Below are 5,830 nucleotides of genomic sequence, written 5' to 3'. Positions count from 1 at the left end.
GACTGTGGGAGGAAACCCATGCAGACACAGGGAGAATGTGCAAACTCCACACAGATAGTTTCCCAAGGCTGGAATTGAACCTGGGACCCTGGTGCTGTGAGGCAGCTGGGCTAACCATTGAGCCACCATGTCCATTTCTAATTGCCCTTGAACTCTGCTGCTTGCAAGGCTGCTTCAGAGGGCATGTAAGAGTCAATCACATTGCTATAGGTCAGACTTGTCAATGACAACAGATTTCCTTCCCTAAAGGACATTAGTGAACCAGATGGGTTTTTACTACAACTGATGAACGTCTCACTGTCACTATCACAAAGAAGAAATCTTATGTTCCACGTTTGCTTGTTAGGTTTAAATTCCACCAGCCTCCATGGTCAAATTTGAATCCATGACGGTAGTATAATAACCTGGGTCTCTGGATTGCAAGTCCAATGATATTACTACATAACAAACCTCTTCCTTAAATATGCATGAATGACAGCAAATTAGCAAGGAATGTAAAAAACTAAGAGTAAAAGCTTCTACAATTATAAAAAAGGAAGCGAGTAGCTAAAGGAAGTAACAGTAGATGCAGAGATAGTAGATGCACTGGGTGTATCTTCCAAAATTCTCTCGATTCTGGAAAGGTCCCAGAGGATTGGAAAATACAAGTGTTACGCTGCTATTCAAGAAAGGAGAGAGACAAAAGGCAGAAACACATAGGCTAGTTAGTTTATCATTCCTTGTTAGGGTGAATTGGCCGTGCTAAATTGCCTGTAGTGTTAGGTGAAGGGGTAAATGTAAGGGGGAATGGGTCTGGGTGGGTTGCTCTTCGGAGGGTCGGTGTGGACTTGTTGGGCCGAAGGGCCTGTTTCCACACTGTAAGTAAAAAAAAGTGTAGAACCCATTGTTCAGGAGGTAAAAGCAGGACATTTAGGAAATCATAAACATGTATTCTAGGACTGGAACACAAAAATCAAGGTTGGGATTCCAATACAAATTTCAGGGAGTGCTGCTTCTGAATCAACCAAGTTGAATGTTCTCTGAACTGATTGAAGTTTATCAATTTATCCATGCCCTTGGCAGAGGAATGTGGAAAGGGTGTCTACCCTTGTGGGTGAGTTCAGAGCTAGGTGACACTCTTGGGAAAGGAGGGGGGAGGGGGCAGGGATGAGTATTTAGATGAAACCCTGACTATGTTCATTTGTGGGTGTAAATGGTCTTCCAACACATTTTTTGAACAAGAGTTCTTCCCTATGTCCTGGTCAATATTCAATCCCTCAATCAACATCATGAGCTGTCCACATTGCTGCTTGTGCGAGCTTGCTGGGTGCATTACTGGCTGCATGATGGGCAGTGATGTTTTTTATTCATTCACAGGGGAGGGCGCAGCTGTCTAGGCAACATTTATTCCCAGAGGGCAGTTAAGAGTCAATCACATTGCTGTGGGTCTGGAGTCACTTGGAGCCAGACCAGATAAGGATGGCAAATTTCCTTCCCGAAAGGACCTAAGTGACCCAGATGTGTTTTAGCATTAGACTGCCAATTCCAGATATTTTTATTGAATTCAATTGTCACTATCTGCCATGATGGGATTCAAATCTAAGTCCCCAGACATTATCTGGGTCTCAGTACTGACCGTTCACAATAATACCACAAGACCATCATTTCCTCATTGAAATGAAATCAGCCAAGTGGACCTCACAGAGTATGGGTTCCTTGACTGGGGCAGTTAATCAAAATAAAACCAGAAAGTGCTGGAGAAACTCAGCAGACCTGACAGCATCAGTGGAGAGAGAAACAGAACAATCATTTTGAGTCTGATATAACTCATAGAAGAATCCCTACAGCGTGGAAACAGGCCCTTCGGCCCAACATGTCCACACCAAACCTACGAAGAGTAACCCACCCAGACCCATTCCCCTACATTTACCCCTGACTAATGCACCTAACCAACACATCCCTGAAGGCTATAGGCAATTTAGCGTGGCCAATCCACCTAACCTGCACATCTTTGGACTGTGGGAGGAAACTGGAGCACGCGGAGGAAACCCACGCAGACACGGGGAGAATGTGCAAACTCCAAGTAGACAGTCACCCGAGGCAAGAACCGAACCGGGGTCTCTAGCACTGTGAGGCAGCAATGCTAACCTCTGAGCCACCGAGCCACCCCACGAGGCATGAGTTCAAATACTTGGTCAGATATTGGCTGTTCCATTATCATATGAGGTTGTACAGGACATTAGTGAGGCCTCTTCTGGAGTACCGTGCCCAGTTCTGGTCGCCCTGTTATCGGAAGGATATTATTAAACTGGAGAGGGTTCAGAAAGGCTTCACCAGGATGTTGCTGGGAATGAAGGGTTTGAGTTATAAGGAGAGGCTGGGACTTTTCACTGGAGCGAAGGAGGTTGAAAGGTGACCTTATAGATGTTTATGAAATCATGAGGGACATAGATAACGTGAATGACTGGTTTCCTAGAATCAGGGATTTCAAGACTGGGGGAAATATTTTTAAGGTGAGAGGGGAAAGATATAAAAAAGACATGAGGGACAATTCTTTTACGCAGAGAGTGGTTCGTGTGTGGAATGAACTTCCTGAGGAAGTGGTGGGTGCAGATACAGTTATAATGTTTAAAAGACATTTGGATAAGCACATGAATAGGAAATGTTTGGAGGGATATGTGCCAAGTGCAGGCAGGTGGGACGAGTTTAGTCTGGGATAATGGACGGCATGGACTGGTTGGACCAAAGGAGTTGTTTCCATGCTGAATGACTCTGTAACTCTCTCAATGCTGGGCCAAAGTCATGGAATACTCGACCTGACTGAGTTGTCATGGTGCCTTTAACACACGGACAGCAGAGACCCTTCTGCCCTATTTGAGGGAATTTCAGGGTATACAATAAATATCTGCTTTACTAGCGAGGTTGGTGTCCACAGAATGAATGGAAGAAACAGGGTGAGCAGAAATTGCCCATCGTGTCCAGGGAGATGAAGGTTAGGTGCATTAGTCAGGGGTAAATGCAGAGTAATAGGGTAGGGGAATGGGTCTGGGTGGGTTGCTGTTCAGAGGGTCGGTGTGGACTTGTTGGACTTGATTCTGCAGTGTAGGGATTCTATGATTCTATGAACAGCACATAATACTCCAGAAGAGGCCTCAGCAACATCTTGTAAAACCTCATATGTTAATTGAATGGTCAACACACTGCAAATGTTGGGAAACCGAAATAAAAACAGAAAGTGCTGGAGAAACTCAGTGGACCTGACAGCATCAGTGGAGAGAGAAACAGATTCAAATAAGAATCCTTACAGCGTGGAAACAGGCCCTTCAGCCCAACAAGTCCATACCAATCCTCGGAAGAGTATCCCATCAGACCCCCATTCCCCTACATTTACCCCTGACTAATGCACCTAGCCTACACATCCCTGAACTTTATGGACAATTTCACATGGCCAATTCACCTGACCTGCACATCTTTGGGCTGTGGGAGGAAACTGGAGCACCCGGAGGAAACCTATGTAGACATGGGGGGAATGTGCAAACTCCACACAGACAGTTGCCCGATGCTGGAATCGAACCTGGTCCCTGGCACTGTGAGGCAGCAATGCTAACTGCTGAGCCACCATGTCACCATGCCCTTGCTGCTGTTGGGTCAAATTCCTGGATTTCTCTCCTTTAAATGCAAACTGTTCAATAAGGTACTCACCTTGCCTATCTTAAGGACAATTAGGGATGGGCAGTAAATTGCTGGACTGGCCTGATACACAAATACCATGAGCTAGTGCTTTTAAAATGCCACCCATTTGGTGCAAAAGCAATTCAGAATAGGCTTGGCTACTGATGCCTGTGGTTGAAGTTCTGGTCTCTCTATTATAGAAAGGATATAAGTAAATTAGAAAGAGTGCAGAAAAGATTTACTGAGATGGTACCTGGATTATAAGAAGTGGTGGGATAGGCTGGGGCTTTTTTAACTTGGAGCGTAGGAGACTGAGGGGTGACCTTTTAGAGGTCTAAAAAATCATGAGGGGCATAGGTAGACAGCCAGCAGCTTTTCCCCATAGTAAGGAGTCTAAAACTAGAGGGTATCAGTTTAAGGTGAGAGGGGAGAGATACAGAAGGGTCCAGAGGGGCGAACTTTTCACCCAGAGGGTGGGGAGTGCCTGGAATGGGCTGCCAAGGGTAGTGGTGGAGGCGAATACAATTATGTCAATTAAGACACACTTGGATAGCTCCATGGATGATATAGGTATGGAGGGATAGGGACCAAATGCAAGCAAATGGGACGAGATGAATTGTGAAAACTGGATGGCATAGGCAAGTTGGGCTGAAGGGCCTGTTTCCATACTGTAAACCTTGGCGTGCAGGTTGATTGCTCTTTGATAATGGAATCACAGGTAGATAGGATAATGAAGAAGGTGTTTGGTATGCTTGCTTTAATTGGTCAGTGTATTGAGTGCAGGAGTTGCTGCTGTACAGGACATTGGTTAGGCCATTTCTGGAATACCACTGGTCTCCCTGCTATAGGAAAGATGTTGGTAAACTCGAAAAGGTTCAGACAAGATTTACCAAGAAGTTGGACGGTTTGACCTATAGAGAGAGGCTGAACAGACTGGGGCTGTTTTCCCTGGTGACCATATAGAGGTTTATAAAATCATGAGGGGCATGGATAGGGTGCACAGCCGAGCTCTTTTCCCTGGTGTTGGGGAGTCCAGAACTGGAGGGCATAGGTTTAGGGTGAGAGCTGTAAAAGGGACCTGAGGAGCAACTTTTTCACACAGAAGGTGGTGCGTTTGGGGAATGAACTGCCAGAGGAAGTGGTGGAGGTTGGTACAATTACAACATTTAAAAGGATGGGTATATGAATAGGAAGGGTTAGAGGGATAAATGGGCCAAGTGCTAGTAAATAGGACTGATGAATTTAGGATATCTGATTGGCATGGAACAGTTGGACTGAAGGGTCTGATTCTGTGCTGTACATCTGTATGTCTCTGTGAGTCATGAAATAAGAAAACATAATGCATGGATATCAGGAAAGGATGAACAGGCTGATGCTCAATTCTCTTCAGAAAAGGCTAAGGGTGACCCACTAGAAGTCTTTGAATTGGAGAAAGGTTTTGATAGAGCAATTATACAGAAATAATATTTCCACTTAAGGGGAGTGGGGAACAGCAAAGCTGGTGGCCAGCAGTACAGGATAGTCACTGAGAAAGATCAAACAGGGAATTCAAAAGCAGACTCTTCAACCCGTGGTGAGGATGGAAATCACCCTGCCTTAGGGGGTGGGTGGAGCAAGGGTAGACACATTTAAGTGGACACTCAATCATCATTGGGTGTGAGGGGAATGAAAGGTCATCGTCAGGGTAGACTGGAAAAGGCTCAGTTGGAGTGCAAATGTTGGAATGGATTAGATAGGCTGAATGGCCTGTTGCTTCACTGCCAATTATACGGAATATAATTTGGAGCACCTCATGGAAAGTCTGGTCTGACTTGGAAGGAGTTGGCTAAACCACCAGAGCCAGAAGTGCAAAGAGGGATCCTCAGTATCACTGATATCAGGGTACCATACTAAACCCGAGCCATAACACTAACCCAAACCCTAACACTAACCCTAACCCTACTAAACCCTAGCCATAACCCTAACCCAAACCCTAACACTAACACTAACCCTAACCCTACTAAACCCTAGCCATGGGCGGCACGGTGGCACAGTGGTTAGCACTGCTGCCTCGCAGCGCCAGAGACCCGGGTTCAATTCCCGACTCAGGCGACTGACTGTGTGGAGTTTGCACATTCTCCCCGTGTCTGCGTGGGTTTCCTCCGGGTGCTCCGGTTTCCTCCCACAGTCCAAAGATGTG

This window comes from Chiloscyllium plagiosum, chromosome 39 (genome assembly GCF_004010195.1).
Source record: "Chiloscyllium plagiosum isolate BGI_BamShark_2017 chromosome 39, ASM401019v2, whole genome shotgun sequence".
In the NCBI taxonomy this organism is placed as follows: domain Eukaryota; kingdom Metazoa; phylum Chordata; class Chondrichthyes; order Orectolobiformes; family Hemiscylliidae; genus Chiloscyllium; species Chiloscyllium plagiosum.
This window is presented reverse-complemented; position numbering follows the sequence as displayed.